This window comes from Mangifera indica, chromosome 7 (assembly GCF_011075055.1).
Source record: "Mangifera indica cultivar Alphonso chromosome 7, CATAS_Mindica_2.1, whole genome shotgun sequence".
Lineage (NCBI taxonomy): Eukaryota > Viridiplantae > Streptophyta > Magnoliopsida > Sapindales > Anacardiaceae > Mangifera > Mangifera indica.
In genome coordinates, this window is record NC_058143.1 from 4,361,716 (window position 1) to 4,384,070 (window position 22,355).

Here is a 22,355-nt window from a genome sequence, read left to right on the forward strand (position 1 = left end):
TCACAATATTAAACAGTCTATTATCATAAAATCACAACAAAATTATATTTCACATGAAGTCATAAACATGATCTACCACGCATTACTTGATTTTCAATTGTTCATAAAAAAAAGCACATTAACATATGAGCTTAAATCAAGACTGACTTGAATGTAGATGATTTTACAGTGAAATCTTTGCAACAGATGTTAATTCTCTAAATAAATTTGACAATTTTCATCTCTCCCTTGCTTGTGTCAAAGTTGAATTATTTATAATGGCTTTCCCACGGGTTATATTGTTCAATCATAGGTGTTTTCTCTGTTGAAGAATTTTTTTTCATGCTATAGAAATTTCGTCACTTACTGGAGGGTTAAGGACAAAGACACAGATGGTATACTCTTTTTTTTCTGCATGAGTTACATTAACAGGGTATTTTAGGGAAATAAATTACTATTGTGGTATTTTTGTTTAGACTTTGGGATGAGTGACATATCTGTATACACGATTTAAAAAAAAAAGCGTCAAAAAATTCAATATCCCATTTATTATTATATTGTTGTAGATGGAGCTCCTTGAAGGGATTTGACACCTAAGAATTTTTTCTGTGAAGTTTGATGAGACATCAACAATAAAGAATACAATCAAGGTAGGTTATAAAAGAGCTTCAAAGTTTTAGAAACACTCTTATCATAGCTTTCAAATATCCAAAAAACTTCCAATATGGACATCTTCTTGCATCTTTCCTAGAATCTTATCTACCTCTGAGGCCTGAGTATATCCTCTAATAAAAATATCTTTGAATTGGTTATTAACTATGAAAAAACAAACTTTCACTCATCTTTCTTTGAATGGTTTTGTATGGCCGAATTAAATTTAAATATTTTAGAATTAAATTTAAAATTATTTATATGGAATGATAGTTTTTCTAAATATCTTTGTCTCATCTTTCTTTGAAAGGTTTTGTATGGCGGAATTAAATTTGGATCCTCCATTGTTTGAATGAATACAACATTATTGTCATTACTTTTTAATTTAGCCATTGAAACGTAGCCATAAAAAAGTAGTATTGTCAATAAACCTCATACATGATACTTTATAGAGAAAAAATACCCACATCTAACAATATAGATTTTCTTCTGAATTGATTCTTATGATAAGAGGAAACTGTGAAACCATAGATATTACATGAATTGGCTATAAACTAAAAAAGACGACCAATATTAATTAAGAAAAATATGAAGACATTACGTGAACAACATTTATATAAATTATGTATAATATTTGTATGTAGACAGAAATAGCATACATGATGAACCGAATACAAGGAAACACTTATTTTAATAACAAAAGCTGATCGATTGAGCAACTCGCCACCTCATGCATCACTTTGTTATGGGTTATTGATAGCACCGAGACCGTGATTGTCAGGTGGTGAGGGGCTTCCTATAACGCCGACTTTAATAGAGTAATTCATTCTATTAATCATGTAGCCATGTGCTGTTGCCGTCTTCTCTTCTACAAAAATTATCAAAATTATTGCTTTGTTATCAGTTGAATCATTTATCTTGCATAATTATGAATATACACATGAATTTATTTTATACAAAGAGATATTAATTGATGGAAATTAATATAAACAAATGGGCTCACTTCTTTGTGGTGATTCCAACAAGCGTAAGCGTAGACTCACTCACAATGTACAAATCCATTGTTTTAAATTAATGAACTAATTAAAGAAAATATATGAGTTTGAAGAGAAATATATATAGAAGATTGACTAACTGGTTTTTGCTGCTTCCGCAAACGGAAGAATCGTTGAAGAGAAGAGGAGAATTAAAAGCAAGGTAACCAGAAAGTACACAGATGGGAACTTGGCAGCCATTTTTATTGATTATGCCTGAGAATATGGTATATCGATTATGTAGACATATTTATAGCAAATTAGACGTGTTTAGGTGCATGGAAATTTTTTTTTCTATGCATGTAATTTTGTCAAATGACATTGAAAGTGTTGTGGGGTGCAATAACTTTGAAAGTTATTTCCAATTTCGAAGTTTAAACTTTGGTAAAACTTTATATTTGAGATTTTATTTTGCACTTTGATGATTTACTAATTGAAATAATATCTTTTACAAATCAATTTTCTCATAAATTAGTTGAAAATAAATAAAGTTAATAATGGGCGTTCTTTAACATAAGAGTCTAAGGGTACATTTTTAAAAATTATTAAGTCAAGCCCCCTCTCAGCCCTTTGTGGCTCAGCCTCAGCTAGGGTTAAGAGGAAATTACATGATTGGAGTTGGAATCACTATGTATCCGATTACCAATTCTGGTTTCTATGTGAATTGACAAATATTGGGTATACTTTAGTCAAAACTTTTGGGAGAACCAACACAGTCTTGGTCTAATTTTGATTCCTCTCTCTAAGAAATCAAAACTGACCCATAAATTGTTGAGTATCTGGCATAACTTTATTTTTTTTAATTCTAACTAAGAAAACAATGTCGTTTGTGGATCACAAAATGTTGGTGTTCGATGCAACTACTAAGCCACAATTTTATCCACTGCCATTCAATTATTCCTTCCTCAAATTTTTATATGACCTATCTTGATATTTTTCTACCCTAATCTTTGAGTTGTCCTACTGCCTTACCAGTTTTAACATCTTTTTCTTCGTCTACAATTAGAATATAAATTGTGTAAAGTGAGACAGAGTTAAAAAAAAAATTAGAAATCCGAGAGTCTGCTGTGAGGAACTTCAAGTACTACAAGAGGTATATATGCATCAGTGTTCTACATTTTCTTTTCGAAAAAATTTCCGTTCCTCTGTAACTCATAATACAGATTTCTTTATACTACAAAGAGACCACAGTACAAATCAACATGTTTAAAATTCAATAATACTGGTGGAATTAAACGCCACCAAATAAATATGTGAAAATTCAGTGAAAAGATAAACACTAAAACTTGTCAATAGGGTAGAGAATAGTTCTCTATTTGCATATTGTTCACGATAATGACCATAAAGAATTCATCATATATGAATTCCTTGCATGATGTGTACACGCATCTGGGAAATTTCCCTTGGAAAATAGAATAAATCTTTATTAGTTCTTATAAATGAATTTCGTTTCCGTTCGTATATAAAAACTCGTTAATGGAAAGTTTTCAATTTCCCTCTAACACGTTAGTGAAAATGGCCCTTTTATTATAAAATTTTAATTACCATGTATAAGGTTTTCCTTTTTAGTCACCACAAAAAAAAAAAAAAAAAGGGTAGGGTGGTGGTTAGTAAAAAACGCATTTAATTCGCATATTATTAAACATGTATTTTGCAGGTTTCTGTGTTGAATGAATATTTTATTATTAAACACATCGTTTTGATACCTAAGTCTAAAGTATGAAAATTGGTACGTGCTGTCGTTGACACCCAAATTAAATCCTAAATTCCTGTAACAAAAATGTAGTAAAGGAAAGTAGGGATCGGTCCCTCGAAGAGCCTTGATTAGTATGTCGTCACAAATAAATCGAAACAAATAAATAAAAAAATGGAGTTTTGAAGTGAATGCAAATTATAATGAAAAACACTAATTAAAAATTCAGTAAAATAATCTAAAAGGAATTAATCGATTTATCAAACCTTGGTCTTCGGTCACATCCACCATTGGAACTACGATTGATCATCGAAACAAAATATCAAATTAATTAATTGAATATTCGTTGTGGTATCGAATTAACCTGTCATTCCTTACGATTAGTTAACCAAAAACATGTATTCCAATTAACCCTTATTGATTAATAATTCGGATACGATCTCGAACTTAATTAAACAATAGCATTACGAATTAGAAAGACCAACGAAGCAAGACAACACAAACGTACGACGTTGCATTTAATCTAGTTGATTATTTTCCTAGGATTTACAGTTTCTGATGCAGCAAACGATAAACCTAGTTGCTACTTCGATTAGATGGATTGAACAATTACGGATTCAACACCTAAACTAGCCGTAGATTATATTAATTGATAAACTAATCGCACGCCTTAGAAATCAACCAACACAATCAATACAAATAATTCAGAAAGATAATCAATACTCAAATAATAAAAAAGATGCATTAAAGAACAAAATAAATCTCACAATCATTGTAGTTCCATGGTTTCAGATCCCTTCAACCAAGATAAATTATTCAGCCACTGTAAACCATATTTTGCTCTCTAATTCTCTAATTACAATGGTTGATGATTCTCAAATAAAAATAAGAGTATATATATTATCTTCCTACTAAAAATCTGGAAATTGAAAGTGAATCCTCATCTCCTAATCCAATCAAGCAAAGTGATACATATCTTCCCAAAAAGAAAGGAAAAGATATGTATTTTTAATATAAATCCTTCTTCCAAAAATATCATTCCTTATTTAGCTCAATTAATCCTCTTTTCCAGCTGGTGATAATCCTTTTCCTAGGAAGCAAATCTTAATATTTTCTGGACTCTTGCAGTTGATCTGGGCGTTCAGATCTGTTTTCCGGATTCTGCTCTCATCTCTCACGTGCCCACGCCTAGTCTGCATTACGGAAATTCCAGATTAATAGATTTGCTCCAGTTTTTCATCTTTTTGGCCCAACTTATTCCAAAAATTGCTCAAAGCTTCCTAAATGCAAAAAGATAAGTAATTCTATTAGATTAAATCAAATTTCCACACAACACAAGGGAATTCTAAATCAAAATAGTAACAATTAATGGCCTTATCAAATTCCCCCACACTTATCTTTTGCTCGTCCTCGAGTAAAACAAAAACAAAACAAAACAAACACAAAAATGTTCCATCAATCTCTTTTCTCACGATACCAAAAAGTGTGCATACCTTAAGATTAAACCCAACCAAGATTTAAGCATCAACACACATCATTATCAAACTTTACAAGGAAGTATGCACAAAGACAAATCAAGATAATCGCATTCTAAAGCATGTATAAAGCTTTGGTGAATCATCCTCACGGTTATCACTCATATCACTCATGTGTTTAATGGTTTTGTGTTTCGCTCAAATTCTTCCAATGCAAACATTCTACCATAAGCTTGCTCATGCACCAAATCTCCACCACTTAGATTATATACATGCATAAATCAAAAGGACTTTATTTTAGGTTGTAATGGGGCTTTGGGTAAAGGTGAGGATTAATGGATACAAAAGGTTAAAACCATGAATATTAACAAAACATTTAAACACCTAAGGGGAACAAAAATGTAAAGCTAAAGCCACCATATTCACCACATTTCTTTGCTACTTGCCATTGCCTTTCTCTTCTCTCTTTTTCAACTTCTTTTCTTTTTTTTTTTTTTTCTTTTTCTGTTTTTTTTTTGTTTTTTTTTGTTTTTTTGTTTTTTTTTTTGAATAACTAAGAGAGTTGGGTAGCAAAGATAACAATATAAGGCAATCTCAATAGCACTCTTCAAGCCAACTTCTTTTCATCATCTCTTCTTATACAATTAAGTTCCCTTTTCCCCCACATTTAAATTTCTCAAGACAACAAATTCACCAAGCAACAAATTTACGTTTAAATGCCTTGCTCATTTTCATGGTTGGGTGAGGATTTTTCATTTGAAGGCTTGGGTTTGTAATATGGTTTTAGCACAAAGAATCAAAGGTTTTGTAAGGCTCAAGGGGCTAACTAGGGAAATTAAAATAGGTTGGCTTTTTAAGCTAAAGGGTTCGAACAAGAATGCCTTTATCATTTTCATGCATGCATATTTCAATGTGGTCTCGAAACGGTTTAAAGCAAGTTCTAGAGATATATTCACATGGAAGAATATCACTCATCAAAGAAAACATAGATTGATATGAATGTTTCAATCTTTTTCGGCTCAAAACTCACGGGTTAATTAAATTCACCTTAACTTCAAACAAACTCGAGCACTCAATTATCAAAATTTGTTTAAATGCATACCCCTAATTAATCTAACAAATCAGTGTACAATGCTCTCCTATTGAATCGGCTAAATTTCAAGGCATGCATACAAATTAATTCATTCAAAGTGAGATTAATAAACTGTTTAGTTGACTAAAAACAGGGAAGGATACACTAGCTGCTATAAAAATCAAACTTTATCCAGCAAGGAGCAGTAATATAGACAAAACATAAAAGTAGAACAACGAAGACTAGAGCAGAGAAGAATGGAACACGTAAACAAAACAGAGCAGAAAAAAAAAACTAAATAAAATAAAACTGAATGACAGAATAGTACACAACAGAAAAATAAAACACAAATAAACCCTCCCCCACACTTAAACCAAACATTGTCCTCAATGTTTAAACAAAACAGAATAATAATAATAAAACTGAAATTTAAAAGAAAAAGGAAGAGGAAACTTCTCTGGTTTTGTGGAGAAGGAAGAACAGTTTGAATTATGGAGATGGTGGAGATGGCGGCGTGAATCTTTGCGAATTGAAAAAGGCTAGCAAATTGCGCTCCATACGGTCTAATTTTTGTTCACATCTCTACAATTGGGCCCCTATATTGTCGAATGAATGAGCATAGGAAGATGATGGAAGATCTACTTGTGGTTGGGTACTATTGGGAGCTGCTTCTGCTGGCGTTCTGTGCTGCCTATGTGGCTTGGAATAAGGCGGTGCTGCTGGTCCAGGTTGCAGGAAACGGAAACTACCATCTGCTTGTTGTCTTACAATCCCCATCCTGTCTAAACAAGTCATATCCAATGGTTCCACCTCACAAGCAGTATGCATGTTATGATTAGAAATATCTAATAAACCCAAGTTAACGGCTAATTGAGTAATATATGAACCAAGGATTAAGGGTTTATTCTTTTTCTGGACCATTGACTGGAATTGGGTGAGTAACCAAAAGCCTAAATTAACCTGAATGTTATGCTCCATACACCATAAAAAATAAAACTCAACTTTGGAAATGGTACCTGCACTATCCCTCCTTCCAGAAAAATTAAAAGCTAAGAATCGTTGTAAATATTTGAACACGGGGCTTTTTAAATACGAACTCTTAGAAGCACTAGGATTATAAGGAGCAACATCAACTGACCATTCATGCCATAATTCAGTTGGATTAAAATCAGGACTGTAATCACATTGGGATCGTACGTAGCGCTCACTCTTTTCATCCTCTTTTTTCAAAAACCCCAAAGCAATGTTAAATTCAGAAATTGAACATGAACATTCTTTCCCTATTAACCTAAACTCAACTATCCCCTTGGTAAACAAATCAAATTCCTCAGCAACATTAAACTGAAATGTTGTATAAAATTCACGGGTGAGCTCAATAAACGCAGGGCAGTCCACATATACATAATTTTGCCAATTCAATCTATTCACTAGCTCATCAATTTCATTACGAATTCCTAATTGATCAAGAGTGTGAGTGTGAATATACTTACATGGGTAAATTTTTCGCTCACACATAGACTCATACCGTTGTTGGTCTTGTGCATCTATGAATGTATTGAAGCCGCCTAATTTGAGTTGTAGGCTACTGGAGATTTCCAATTGCTTCCCTTTTTGAGTGTGCGAACGTGGACCCGAGCGGACGGAAGCCGTGGTGGTTGGTTGTGGCTGAGGTGATGGTGAAGGGAATGATGGTGGAGGAGTTACATTCGTCGAAGACGGTATAGACTGTGGAGCGCTATTGCTCGGTGAATCGTTAGAATCGGACAACAGCTCTGGTGTGGATGGTCTTCGATGGTCGGATTTTGCTGCTCGATGACGCTGTGAACAGGTTCGGACCATGGTGTTGCAAGATGGAGGAAAAGGCTGCTAGGTTTTCGTTTTAAGGGGAGAGAAATTTTTGAGGCATGGGTTTGTTGAATATGGTCTCTGGAAGCAAATAACCCAGCCCTTTTAATCACACAAAATCATATGGCCCCCTTGGATTTAAGCAAATATCAAAGCAAAAGTTTGACTTTTGACAGAAATACATAACCCAGCTCCAGATCACCAAAGTGCAGATTCCTCCCCTCGTGAACATTTACAGAAGGCTAATTGAGACTGGCAGGAGGAAGAAAATGATTGAACAGTAACCTGAAAATAAATTAAAATAAACCCAATAAAAAAAATCATAAAATAATTGCTAATTAACTATCTAAACATCCTATAACCGAACTTTAAAACTAAAAATTTGAACACATAAACCGAAATTAAAAACAAATGTTTAGAAAATTAAATTTTAAGCATTAATTAAAATAAGATTGAAAGCTTGGGTTGCCTCCCAAGTAGCGCCTTTGTTTACAGTCGTCAGCTCGACGTAATGTCTTCGTCTATTTATCCGGGATCTTTCAACTCCACTTTTTTGATGTTTTCAGCTGGCACTCCTTTGTAAAACAGTTTGAGTCTATGGCCATTAACTTGAAATACTTTTGATGTCGCTAAGCTCTGAATCTCTAGCTTCTTCGGAATTTGCACCAGTTTCTCTTCTTGCTGCTCATTTAACTTGCTGGAAATGATCACTGGAAAGATTTTCCCATCTCCAAGGTACACATATTTGAGGTGATTTGGAAAAGATTTCAGCTCCACTCTGGTGCCTGCAAAATAGAAGGTAACAATTTTTCATTAGGCACTGGCAGCTCAATATAAAATAAATTACCTGTATTTTTCAGCTCTCTGAATTCATTCATCTTTGTCCCTGCATTTTCCACATCTGAAATTAATTTAAATTCATCTTTTTCTTTCAAAATATTTTTATGGTTAGCCACCTTTAACTCATCATCACCATCAAGTATATCCTGCGCTAGAGAATCAATTAAATCAACTGAATATACAGGAAAATCCACATCAGAATATTTCATAGTATCATAAATATTAAATTGGACAGCTTCACCATCAAACTCCATGGTCAATGTGCCTTTGTGAACATCAATTTTCGTTTTAGTTGTTTTCAGAAAAGGTCTTCCTAGTAAAATAGGTACAGATTGGTCATTATTTTCCATGTCAAGAACATAAAAATCAGCTGGAAAAATTAATTTATCATTAACCTGAATAAGAACATCTTCAATTAACCCCTTGGGATATACATTTGATTTATCGGCCAACTGAATAACTATGCCAGTTTTTTCTAAAGGTCCAAGATTAAGAGCAGAATAAATAGAATATGGCATTACATTAATAGATGCTCCTAAATCTAACATGGCTTTTTCAATTTTTGTGCCTCCTATTGTGTAAGGGATGCAAAACATACCTGGATCTTTGCATTTTTTAGGAAGATTTTTGCGAATTATGGCTGACACATTTTCTCCTACCTTTATTTTTTCATACCTTTTGAGTTTTTGCTTTCTTTTTAATGTACACAGCTCTTTCAAAAATTTAGCATAGCGAGGCACTTGTTTTATTGCATCAAACAATGGAATATTGACTTCACACTCTCGAAAGGTCTCATATAAATCCGCATTACATTCGTACTTCAGTTTTAAAGCTTCAGGAAAAGGAGGAACAGGTTTGTATTCGCTGAAAGAAAGATATTTACCTGTCACTACCTTTTCGGAAGAATTATTTTCTGCTGCCAATTTTTCTCTGTTTTCTACTAGCTGTGTTGGTGCAAGTTGTGCTTTAATTGGCATCTCCAGCTCCTTTCCACTCCTCAACATTATGGCACTAACATTCTCCCTTGGGTTCATAACAGTTTGTGACGGTAGTTTACTTGAATTTTGTGCTTCCAGCCTACTGATTGCAGTAGCCATTTGACTCATTTGATTCTCCAAATTTTGAATACTGGTTCTTGTTTCCTGCTGAAATTTCAAAGTGTTAGTAGCCATAGTTTTAACAATATCCTCAAGAGATGTACCTAAACCAAAATTTTGGATTTGTTGCTGTTGTCTAGGAACATAGGGCTGCTGATACGACTGAAAATTATTCGAAGGTTGATTCGCATTTGCATTCCCATAATGAAAATTAGAATGGTCTCTCCAACCGGAGTTGTAGGTATTTGAATAGGGATTATAATTAGGATTTCGCTGCTGCTGTCCTAAAAATCCGCCCACTGCATTAGCATGTTCAGAGCAATCCTCCTGAAGTGTTGGGCACATATCAGTTGGATGTCCTCCTACTGAACAGATTCCGCAAACTTTCGCTGCCTCTGTTTTTTCTACAGCCATTTGACGTACAAGAGTAGTTAGATCATCAAGTCGTCTTTCAAGAGAAGATATATTTACCTCATTGACACGCCGAGACGAATGGTCTAATCTATTCCCAAATTGTTGTGAATTCGACGCCATATTTGCAATTAAATTTTGGGCTGCTTCAGGTGTTTTGTCAGCCAATGCTCCACCACTCGCTGCATCAATCATATTTCTCTCATTCGATAGAAGTCCTTCGTAGAAATATTGAATAAGCAGCTGGTCACTAATTTGGTGATGTGGACAGCTTGTACAAAGTTTTTTAAAACTCTCCCAATATTCGTATAAAGATTCTCCAGTATGCTGTCGAATGCCACATATTTCTTTCCTTATGCTGGCTGCTCTTGATACTGGAAAAAATTTCTGCAGAAATAATCTTTTCATCTCATGCCAAGTAGTGATACTTCCAGCAGGTAGATAATACAACCAATCTTGCGTATCATCTTTCAAAGAAAAAGGAAAAGCCCTCATCTTGATTTGTTCTTCGGTTACTCCATTCGGTTTCATTCCGGTGCACACCACATGAAATTCTTTCAAATGTTTATGAGGATCTTCACCTGCAGAGCCACGAAAAATAGGTAAAAGATGAATTAGTCCAGATTTTAATTCGAAGGTAGTATTAACATCTAAATTCGGAAAAGTAATGCAGTGTGGTTGTTGATTTAAATTTGGAGCAGCAAGCTCTCGTATAGTCTGATTTTCAACCATGTTTTCCTCTGTTTCGTAAGCAGATTTGTGTGCTTGCAGTGTTGTGCGGTGCAATAACTTTGAAAATTATTTCCAATTTTCAATAACTTTGAAAAGTATTTCCAATTTTCAATAACTTTGAAAAGTATTTCCAATTTCGTAGTTTAAACTTTAGTAAAATTCCATATTTGAGATTTTCTTTTTCACTTTGATGACTTACTAATTGAAATAATATTTTTTACAAATCAATTTTCTCATATATTACTAGAAAATAAATTAATTAACATAAGAGTCGAAGAGTACATTTTTAAAAATTATTAAGTTAGTGGGGGCTTCAACCCCCACTCAACTCCCTGTGGCTTAGTCTCTGCTAGGGTTAAGAGCAAATTACATGATTGGAGTTGAAATCACTAGGTATCCGATTATAAATTCTGGTTTCTATCTGAATTGACAAATATTGGATATACTTTAGTTGAAATTTTGGCGGAACTAGTAGGGTCTTGGTCTAATTTTAATTCATCTCTCTAAGAAATCAAAGTTGACCCATGAATTCTTGAGTATCCTACACAACGCTATTTTTTTAATTTCTAACTAAACAAAACAATGTGGTTTTGTGGATCACAAAATGATGGTGTTTGATGCGACTACTAAGCCACCATTTTATTGACTACCATTCAATTATTCCTTCCCCAAATTTTTATGTGACCTATCTTGATATTTTTCTGCCCTAATCTTTCAGTTGTCCTACTGTCTTACCAGTTTTAACACTTTTTTCTTAATCTACCATTAGAATATAAATTGTGTAAAGTGAGACAGACTTGAAAAAAAAAAAAAAAAATAGAAATCCGAGAGTCTGTTGTAAGGAACTTCAAGTACTACAAGAGGTATATTTGATTCAGTGTTCTACATTTTCTTTTCAAAAAATTACCGTATTTGTAGAACTCATAATACAGATTTCTTAATACTACAGAGAGACCACAGTACAGATCAACATGTTTAAAATTCAATAATATTGGTGGAATTAAACGCCACCAAATAAATATGTGAAAATTCAATGAAAAGATAAACACTAAAACTTGTCAATAGGGTAGAGAATAGTTCTCTATTTGCATATTGTTCACGATAATGACCATAAAGAATTCATCATATATGAATTCCTTGCATGATGTGTACACGCATCTGGGAAATTTCCCATGGAAAATAGAATAAATTTTTATTAGTTCTTATAAATGAATTTCGTTTCCCTTCGTATATAAAAACTCGTTAATGGAAAGTTTTCAATTTCCCTCTAACACGTTAGTGAAAATGGCCCTTTTATTATAAAATTTTAATTACCATTTATAAGGTTTTCATTTTTAGTCACCACAAAAAAGAAAAGGGTAGGGTGGTGGTTAGTTAAAAACGCATTTAATTCGCATATTATTAAACATGTATTTTGCAGGTTTCTATACTGAATGAATATTTTATTATTAAACACGTCGTTTTGATACCTAAGTCTAAAGCATGAAAATATTTTTTAATTTTCAACTAATTGCTATATTGTCATTAAAAAAAACCCATTTTTTTTTTTCAAATTTCTAACCTTTTTATTCATCACATCAAGTTTATATTTATAACAACAGTACACAGTTTTTCACATAATTCTTTTTACACTAGATTGAATTTTTCTTTTTGTCCAGCTCAATTTTTCATCTTCGTTATTCTCCGAATATGTAAACTTTCATTGTCTTTTCCTTTGTTGTTTATAGTTTCGTCATGTTTAAAATTTTTTTAATATTTAATATATGAGTTGATTTGAGGCATCAATCATTCATTAATCTTGTTGTATATTCGCCTAATTTTGCAATGATTAAATATGATGTATTATGTTACATTAGCTTTAATAACTAATTAAATACTCCATATACAAATTTTTATATCTATTTCAACCACGGATTTCATAAAAAGTGTTAAAATTATAATTAATATTGTTGTATTTTTAGAAATATATTATTAAAAATATGCCATATTAAACCCGTATATACATGTTTTGAATTTTTCCCATATCCGAGTTTTATGACTATTTTCTTACAAACATATTTTTTACTATTCATTGTATCATACCCGTATAATTCTCATACTTGTATTTACTAACTATAGGGAGCCTTTAGTGAGAAAAAATTAATGAGATGATAAATATTTTGTTGTTATAAATACTATATTTATAATTTTAACGACTAATTATGTATATTCTTGTTAAAATTAAACGAATTTATACTTTCAATAACAAAATTTTAAATTTCTTACTATAAAACTTAAAAATCTGTCGTTATTGGTCTTATGGATATATAAAAGACTAGAGATGGACATGAACCGAACTGACCCTGAACATCTCTCTGCTCGAGTTTAACTTGAATAAAAAATAATCTATCTAGAATTCCGCTAAAATTCGTTGAGTTGAAATTAAGGTTTGCTTGAGATTGACTCGAATAAAAATAGTTCGATTTGAATTATGACTCAAATCGATGGCTCGAATGCATTGTTTGAGTTTGTAGCTCATTAACAATGTCGATTTACCTAAATAATAGGCAAAATAATATCGTTTTGTAAATTGGTTTTAGAAACATTTAGGTTCGTTTACAAAATTAATAAAAAATCTTAGAAGCATTACATGTTTTGAAAGGTGTTTTCGCTTCAGCAACTTTAAGTTATGCATTCTATCTTTTTAAATTAAGACTCCTAGTTAAAATCCCTTACTTGCATATCATCTTCTTTGTACTTTGATGTTGATAGTCATCTCCTCATTGGTGTCTTAGGTCATCTCTTGTAACACTTAGGGGTCATTTGGTTGGCGTGTTTTAAAGATTACCTTGATAATTTATCTTTTATTACTTACATTACCTTTTTTTGTTTGTCAGTACTAATAAATTATAATAATTTTTTATTACCAATACTGACATGACAGATAATATAGGTGGTAATTTGATTACCATATTTACCTTAGGTATTAAAAGATAGCCAAGTTAATATTGATTTTATTATAATAATATTATTATTTATTAATTTTTAAGGCAAAAATAAATTTATTTTTAATTAATATAACAAATAATAAAAAAATATTTGAAAATAATAATATTCAAGGGCATTTAAGTAAAATAATTTACTAGTATTATTTTATTACTGTTAACCAAACACATTAATTATTTATATCATCCATTTTTACCAAATTTCATGAAACGTAGTAATAATTTATATTTAGTATTTTTGTCAGTAATCTATCTTCAAGGTAATCTCCCTATTTTGGTAATAAAACATTATCCAAACCGAACACCCCCTTATGTGTGTCTCTCAAGCGCATAATAGTCATTTTGTATAATTATGATTAATGTATAATTGATTGAATGTTAAATAAATGATCAAATGTGAATTTAGAGTGATAGACAACCATGCATGAGGTAGCCATGCCTATGTGTCAGTTGCTATGTCAGTTGGATATGCTCCAATATTTATAGAGCCATGACGTCTTGTGCTACATTCAGGCCCTCCATTATATGCATGACTTTGACTTTTGTCAGCGTCCTGACTTGGAACATCGTACATGTTCTCATCAAACCTAGAGAATTTATCATCATCATCATCCTCCTCATTAACTTCTACTTCATAATCCTCATCCACGTCGTTATGATTATTATCATCACCATAATTCCCACCAAACTCTTGGAAACTTTGTGGATGATTCTCCCTTTCTTCCTTATGAACATCTTTAGCTTGTTGATTACCCTTTTCATCAATTGGACTTTTGTTAACATAGAGTTTGGTTGATCCTCGTAAACTTTTTGCTTTAACCATCAGAAACTTCAGATCATCATCGTCTACAATATCCATTAGACCAACATCACCTAAGGTAAATATATGCATATTTGATTGCCTTTGATCGAGTCTTAGATGATAACTTATTCTCGTAATGAATCCTTCAAAATCAATACTTGTGTTAACACACATCTGTTAATGTTTTATTTTACCAAGTTTGAATATATATCAAAGATTCGGACCGATTTTCAGTCAAGAATTGCACAAGAACCATATAATAAACCATACACAAATCAACACACCAAATTTGCTTGGTTTGGGTTCAAAAGATTAGAACCCTACATCCAAGGCAGAGGAATCCTCCAGCAAATCCACTAATTAGTAAGAAAAATAGTACAACTTACAGATTAAGAAGCCAGTCTAGTAATATAGACACAAACGAAATCGAATCCAACCTTGCCGACTCGAGTCCTTTCTAAACTCGAGTACCACAACAACCTTGTACACTGACTCAAGTGTTTAGATAGCTAGATCTAAGAAAATATAGTGGATTCATACATTTCTTATAAACCCTAGCAGAGAAGATATGAGGACCCAGAGAGAAAATAATATTCACGCCAAAGGCAACCTATTTTTCTTCTAAAGAAACAACCAACGTAAAATGCCTTTCTCTCTTTTCTTTCTCAAAACCAACTAATGGTTAATATCCATTAGTTAAAAAACTTAATCAAGCAAAGACAAAACTGCACCTGGACAATAACTATAGCCTAAACTTTTGCTCTTAATTACAAGATTGCCATTAGTTTTATGTCATAGATTCACAACATCCCTATCTTATTCCCATCAACATATCTTGTCACAGTATCATCACCTTCAATCCATTCCTCTCCATAAAGAATCTTAAATTTAGCTTTTTCCATCTTAACTAAAAATAAACCTAAAAACATCTGTGTTTTGGCAAAATATATGTGCTATAAACAGTACTCACTGGTGAACAGTATCTCTCGATAAAAAATAATAACTCAAAAATAAAAAAAATCATAGTTAGCTTGCACAAACAACCAATGCTCTAGTACCAAACTGATGCATAACACCATGCATGAGCAATAAATCCAAAAGGGGTGAGCTAGAAAATATTATTCACTCCAGATTGCACTACTTTACAATTTCTTCAAATTAGGCCTCAAATGCAGACCAATGTAGCCAAGCTTCATACACATATATTTATAACGCATTAAACTATCATATCATCAAATGATGTACAAATTATGATCAAGGCAAGGCAATAAAAAATGGAAGAAAATGGTAGTGGCACTTTTGTAATTTTTATACAACTCCCTACTAAGATAAAGAAAATAGTACACAGATTGAAATGACATCAAATTGGAACATAAGCATAATCAAGACATAAAGGATAAATCCACCAACCTAGGAACTCTACCACCACTTCCTAAACAAGAGGATGGATAAAGGAATTGAGAGGAATATAAACTATGTTTAAATAGACATAAAAAAAAAAATTCAATGGGTAGGCGTTAATACCAACCTGTTCTTCATCTGATTTTTATCTAGACCTGAATTTTTATATTTTTTAACCGTCAATGCAATATTAAACAATATTATAATAACTTTAAACAATAAAACAGCATGAAATCACAATATTAAATAGTCTAATAATATAAAATCATAACAAAATTATATTTCACATGAAGTCATAAACATGAATCTACCATACATTATCTGATTTTCAAATGTTCATTAAAAAAACACATTAAAATATGAGCTTGAATCAAGACTGAGTTGAATGTGAATGATTTTGCTGTGAAATCTTTGCAAAGGATGTTAATTCCCTAAGTAAATTGACAATTTTCATCTCTCCCTTCCTTATGTCAAAGTTGAATTATTTATAATGGTTTTCCCATGGGTTTTATTGTTCAATCACCAGTGTAATCTCTATTGAAGAAATTTTTTTCATGCTACAGAGATTTCGTCCCTTACTGGAAGGTTAAGGACAAAGAGAGAGATAATATTCTCTTTTTCTGCATAAGTTACATTAACAGGGTATTTAAGGGAAATGAATTACTATTATGGTATTTTTGTTTAGGGTTTTAGATGAATGACATATCTGTACACACGATTAAAAAAAGGGTAAAAAAATTCAATATCCCATTTGTTATTATATTGTTGTAGATGGAGCCCCTTGAATAGAATTGACACCTCAGAAAATTTTTTCCATGAAGTTTGATGAGACATCAAGAATAAAGAATACAATCAGGGTAGGTTATAAAAGAGCTTCAAAGTTTTAGAAACGCTCTTATCATAGCTTTCAAATATCTGAAAAACTTCCTATATAGACACCTTCTTACAACTTCCTTAGAATCTTATCTATCTTTCAGGTCTGAGTATATCCTCTAACAAAAATATCTTTGAATTGGTTATTAACTATGGAAAGACAAACTTTCGCTCGTCTTTCTTTGAATGGTTTTGTATGGCAGAATTAAATTTAAATATCTTAGAATTAAATTTAAAAACATTTGTATAGAATGATAGTTTTTCAAAATATCTTTAACTCATCTTTCTTTGAAAGGTTTTGTATCGCGGAATTAAATTTGGATCTTCCATTCTTTGAATGAATACAATATTGTCATTACTTTTTAATTTAACCATCGAAACGTAATCATGAAAAAGTAGTCTTGTCAATAAACCTCATACATGATACTTTATAGAGAAAAAATACCCACATCTAACAATATAGATTTTCTTTTGAATTGATTCTTATGATAAGAGGAAAATGTGAAACCATAGATATTACATGAATTGTCTATAAACTAAAGAAGACGACCGATATTAATTAAGAAAAATACGAAGACATTACGTGAACAACATTTATATAAATTATGTATAATATTTGTATGTAGACAGAAATAGCACACATGATGAACCGAATACAAGGAAACACTTATTTTAATAACAAAAGCTGATCGATTGAGCAACTCGCCACCTCATGCATCACTTTGTTATGGGTTATTGATAGCACCGAGACCGTGATTGTCAGGTGGTGAGGGGCTTCCTATAACACCGACTTTAATAGAGTAATTCATTCTATTAATCATGTGGCCATGTGCTGCTGCCGTCTTCTCTTCTACAAAAATTATCAAAATTATTGCTTTGTTATCAGTTGAATCATTTATCTTGCATAATTATGAATATACACATGAATTTATTTTATACAAAGAGATATTAATTGATGGAAATTAATATAAACAAATGGGCTCACTTGTTTGTGGTGATTCCAACAAGCGTAAGCGTAGACTCACTCACAATGTACAAATCCATTGTTTTAAATTAATGAACTAATTAAAGAAAATATATGAGTTTGAAGAGAAATATATATAGAAGATTGACTCACTGGTTTTTGCTGCTTCCGCAAACGGAAGAATCGTTGAAGGGAACACTCTCTGGATGAGTTGGGAGAGTTGCCAAAGTATGCAACAAACCAACTCGGTCTTCCTCTGCCTCTCCAAGCCCTATTATTCCTCCCGTTAACAACATTTAAAAGTGACCCCAATATTCAAATTTGCTTTATCAAAGAAAAGATCCAATTTATCATTGAAGAAAAAGAAAGCAGCGAGGTTTTCCAGGAGTCACCCTAGTGTTAAAACAGAAGACATGAAATTGATAAGCCAAAGTACCAAATGACACATGTTCAATTCAACACGATTGTTAAAAAACAAATTAATGATACAGATCATATCTTTTCACGTTAGGAAAACAGCATGGAAAGCCATCATGATGGCAGATTTGAAATAGTAAAAAAAAAAAAAGTTTATTTTCTTAATTTTTACATCAAGTGGCAAGTGATGTAAACCCAATTAAGGGAATATAAGAAATTTTATCATACAATAGTGTGGCGCCAATAATTTTAATCGAGGACCTTTTGTCCAAAAAGTTGCCAGGCAAGTCAAACAAGACTGTCCAACATAAACATGGATCTTTCCTTTTTCATTTTTTGCCACTGGTGGACTTTCCTATTCTCCCTATTCAATCCAGATGATACAGCCAGATAAAAAAATCTGTGCATACCAATTTTAAGAAGAAACCAAATTCAACTTTTATTACCAAATCACCTGAACAGACATTAATCCCAGCTTCACGGACATGTTTAAGGGTTTCCAAGCGTTCATCATAACTTCTTGTAGTGATAATATTCGGATAAATATTCTCTGGAGGTATCAAGGTTATGGTTATATGCTGTAAGGCCTGCTTTCTTGAGTTCTAAAGCCTGCTGCTTCTCCAGCATGCCTAATGTACAGCATACCTCCATCCCCATTTCCCTGGTACATGGCAGATTCAGAAGACAGATTTTCCATTAGATGAACATAATAAAAACCCTAACACAGGTTAATTGAAATGTCAGAATTTCACAGCACCAAAAAAATCGAAAGGACATCTGTGCATTATAGTCCTTTCAATTTGGGAAGGAAAAAAAAAAATCATGATCAACAAAATTGACAAAAAAAACTCAATTGAAAATGCAGTAAATATAAATCAGCGGTGCCAGTCCACAGACATTTGCTGAACAGAAAGGATTAACAGCTGCAGAGCATATGTTATAAATTGACTGGAAATACTTGGCAATATTTTTTAGCTCTTTTTTATTATTAACATAGTGAAATTTTCCTCAACACATGGCTTTACGTTATGATCAGAAGTCCTTTCCAAATAGTTCCAAGACAAGAAGAAAATAAACATAAACAAATATGACAATAAGAAGAAAAGAGAACTCATATGGTATGAATACAACCTGCTCACTCGTTTGATAAATTTGTGGTAATGTGTCTGCACAGTATGGTATAATGAACTCATTTATGTTAAAAAAGGTATTCAAGTACTACCAGATATCAACTTCTTCTTTTACCAAAATAATTTTTTCTTAAATGTTGACTTGTTACCTAATTTCTTTCACATATTCAAGGATGTTGTTGAAATTGGTCTTCCTCCCTATTGTGTCTCTCCATGCAGCACCCGTACAAAAACGTGTACTGCCAGCCTCCTTTGCCTAATAAAAGAAATAAAGATGTTGACACCATAGTTATAGCATTGCATAAAAATATGACACCATGGTTATAGCATTGTGTTACATGTAATACAATATGAATTTACCAATAGTCCATAGATATTTGAAATAAAAACTAACTTGAGACTATAACAAACCAATCAGAGTCATTTTTCAGAAAAATATTCATTTGATCAATTTGTTCAAAACTTACACAGATTGTTTATGTTAGAGTAGAACTGGAATGATTAAATTGCTCTTTCACTGAACTCCATTGACTAATTAAAAAAAGTAATCTCTCTTAATTGATACTGTAAGTAACCAAGATAGCAAATAATTATCACTGTGAGGGGGAAAAAAACATAATACGTGCTGACACCTTAATTCAAGATCTCTTAGCAACGCAGCTGGGACACAAAGAGTGACTGAATACAACATAGAATAACATCAATCAATTATATTAAATAGTGTGATAAAAAGTAGTAAAATAAACTTCTTACTTTCTGTGCTGCCTGCATCACAGTTTCCTTAGTCATTAGCTTTTGTGCTTTTACTCCAGTGTTGTATCTTGAGGATTGAGGACAATACGAACAATCCTCACTACAGCCACCGGTCTTGATAGAGAGAAGAGTGCACTGCTGCACCTCCCTGAAGTTATGAGCGTGTCTGTGAACTTGAGCCTAAAATCAGAAACAGCCTCCAATTAACTCAAGAATTTTATAACCACTGTTGCATTGGAAGTCACATCATCAAACAAGAAACATTTTAAGCAAACTAGAAAAATCTTGCACAGAACACCAAACTCATTAAGCTACCACTTGACTCTTAACAATTAGGCGACTTAAAGGTCTATTGGGTGGATTCAAGAGACCAGTAACCCTCGATACCGTAGGCCTTTTTGGAGCTAATTTGCCGTTCATACACGTGGAGACAATGTGTCAGTCCATGGATTTTCCTTCCTATTGATTAATTTTTCTAGAGGGTCCAAGGGCTCTCGCATATAAACACCCACAACCAAAATTAACTTTACCAATTAACCATAATTATCACACTGAGAAGTCTACACAATCTCAGAAACCAATAAAAAGATTAGCACACAGATAAATAACGGACTTCCAAACAAGAAACTAAACTATCAAAACACAATTCTAAACATAACCCACAAAAACTAAAGCTGCAAACAAGAGATTAATAGTTGAAACTAACTCCATGGAAGAGGAGATCGAGAACAGGAGAGTCGTAAATGGACTTGATCTCATCTTTGGACCAGTCGTGTCTAGGGCCTTCTCTGATAGTTCTCTCAGATTCAACTGCAGCCGCTGAATAACACAAACGGGAAGAATGAAATGGGAATAATTGGACGGTCTTAAGCTTCGTTGAGAAGTTAAAATGGAGCGAATCTGCAGCATTTTTGTTGGTTTAGTTTGAGAATTTTGTCGATGAAAACTGGGAACAAGAGAATATTATAGGTGTTATATAAAATTTTTAAGAATTTTTAAAATCAGAAAAAGTTCAAAAGTATTTTAAAATTTTAATATTTTTCAAATAATTTTAAAAATAATAATTATATTTTAAAAAAGTTAAACAAAAATAATATTTTAAAATTAGTTAGAGTTTTAATAATTTTAAGAGTCTATTAAATAAATATTTAAATTAATAAGTTTATTTTAATAATTTGGTATTTAAATAAGTGTTAATGTGATTTTTGTAATTTTAATTAAAAGGTGAAATAATCAATTTTTAGTAAAATAAAATAGAATTTACTATCGTAATTAAATGATGGGTGAGAATTTTACTATTTAAAACTTAAAATGTGAAAATTATTTTGGGCAAGAAATAGTCATTTGGCCTTAGTAAATTTTCCCCCTTTTGTTTGAAGAAATTTATAGCCCTACTCGTCCAGTAAAATCAGGAAAGAGGTCATTTTAATCCCAAAGATCAAACAAGGTGGTTAAATTTTGTTAAATGATGCAAGGTAATTTAGTCATTCTATACAGAGAGCTTAATAATGTATCCATAATTATTTGTATATGATAGATACAAAACATGTAAAAAATTATACATATTCTAATATGTGTCGAAAATTAGCATAGTACGATGAATATATTGTACAATACAATATATCTCATCAATATAGGTTGATACACTTTTTTAGAAAAATACTGATGTAATAAGGGTGTATATGAGAAATTATAAAATTTTAGAGATGTTTTTAATATTTTCTAAGATGATGATATATTAATCGATTGTTTTACTATTTTATTATTATTATTTTAAAAAAAATATATGTTATAATATGATATGATATGCAATATATAATATAAAAATTAGATTTTTGATATACGATATAATACATAATTCAATTATTAAGAGTGGAAACGAAGTTTGCTGATTTTTTTTTTTTGTTTATAAAATTTTAATGCAATTTATGTTACATTTAATTAAATTATGGTTAGAAATTTTATAATGATACGGGTTTGGATAGGGTTATGAACGAGTTGAGCTACATGGGACTTGGGTAAATTATTATTGAGCTAAGTTCAAGCTTGAGCTTGTTATTGCGTAGCTGAATGAGTTTGCGAGCTTACGACTCGGCTAAAATAAAATATCAATACACCTTTAGAAGTTGAAAATATTGTATTTACACCACAAAAATCTTACACCATGATTTTAAATGTTATTGATAAATATATTAGTTTTGA

At 31.9% G+C, this 22,355-nt stretch overlaps 1 non-coding gene and 1 pseudogene across 1 annotated transcript; one reads left to right on the plus strand and one right to left on the minus strand.

The window, feature by feature from the left end:
* Positions 1–10,350: 10,350 nt before the first annotated feature.
* LOC123222220 lies at positions 10,351–10,457 on the plus strand. The gene has a single exon (XR_006503544.1). It is a non-coding gene; the product is annotated as a small nucleolar RNA R71 (small nucleolar RNA).
* An 8,323-nt stretch (positions 10,458–18,780) lies between these two features.
* On the minus strand, positions 18,781–21,100 carry LOC123220906 (annotated as a pseudogene).
* Between the last annotated feature and the right edge of the window lie 1,255 nt (positions 21,101–22,355).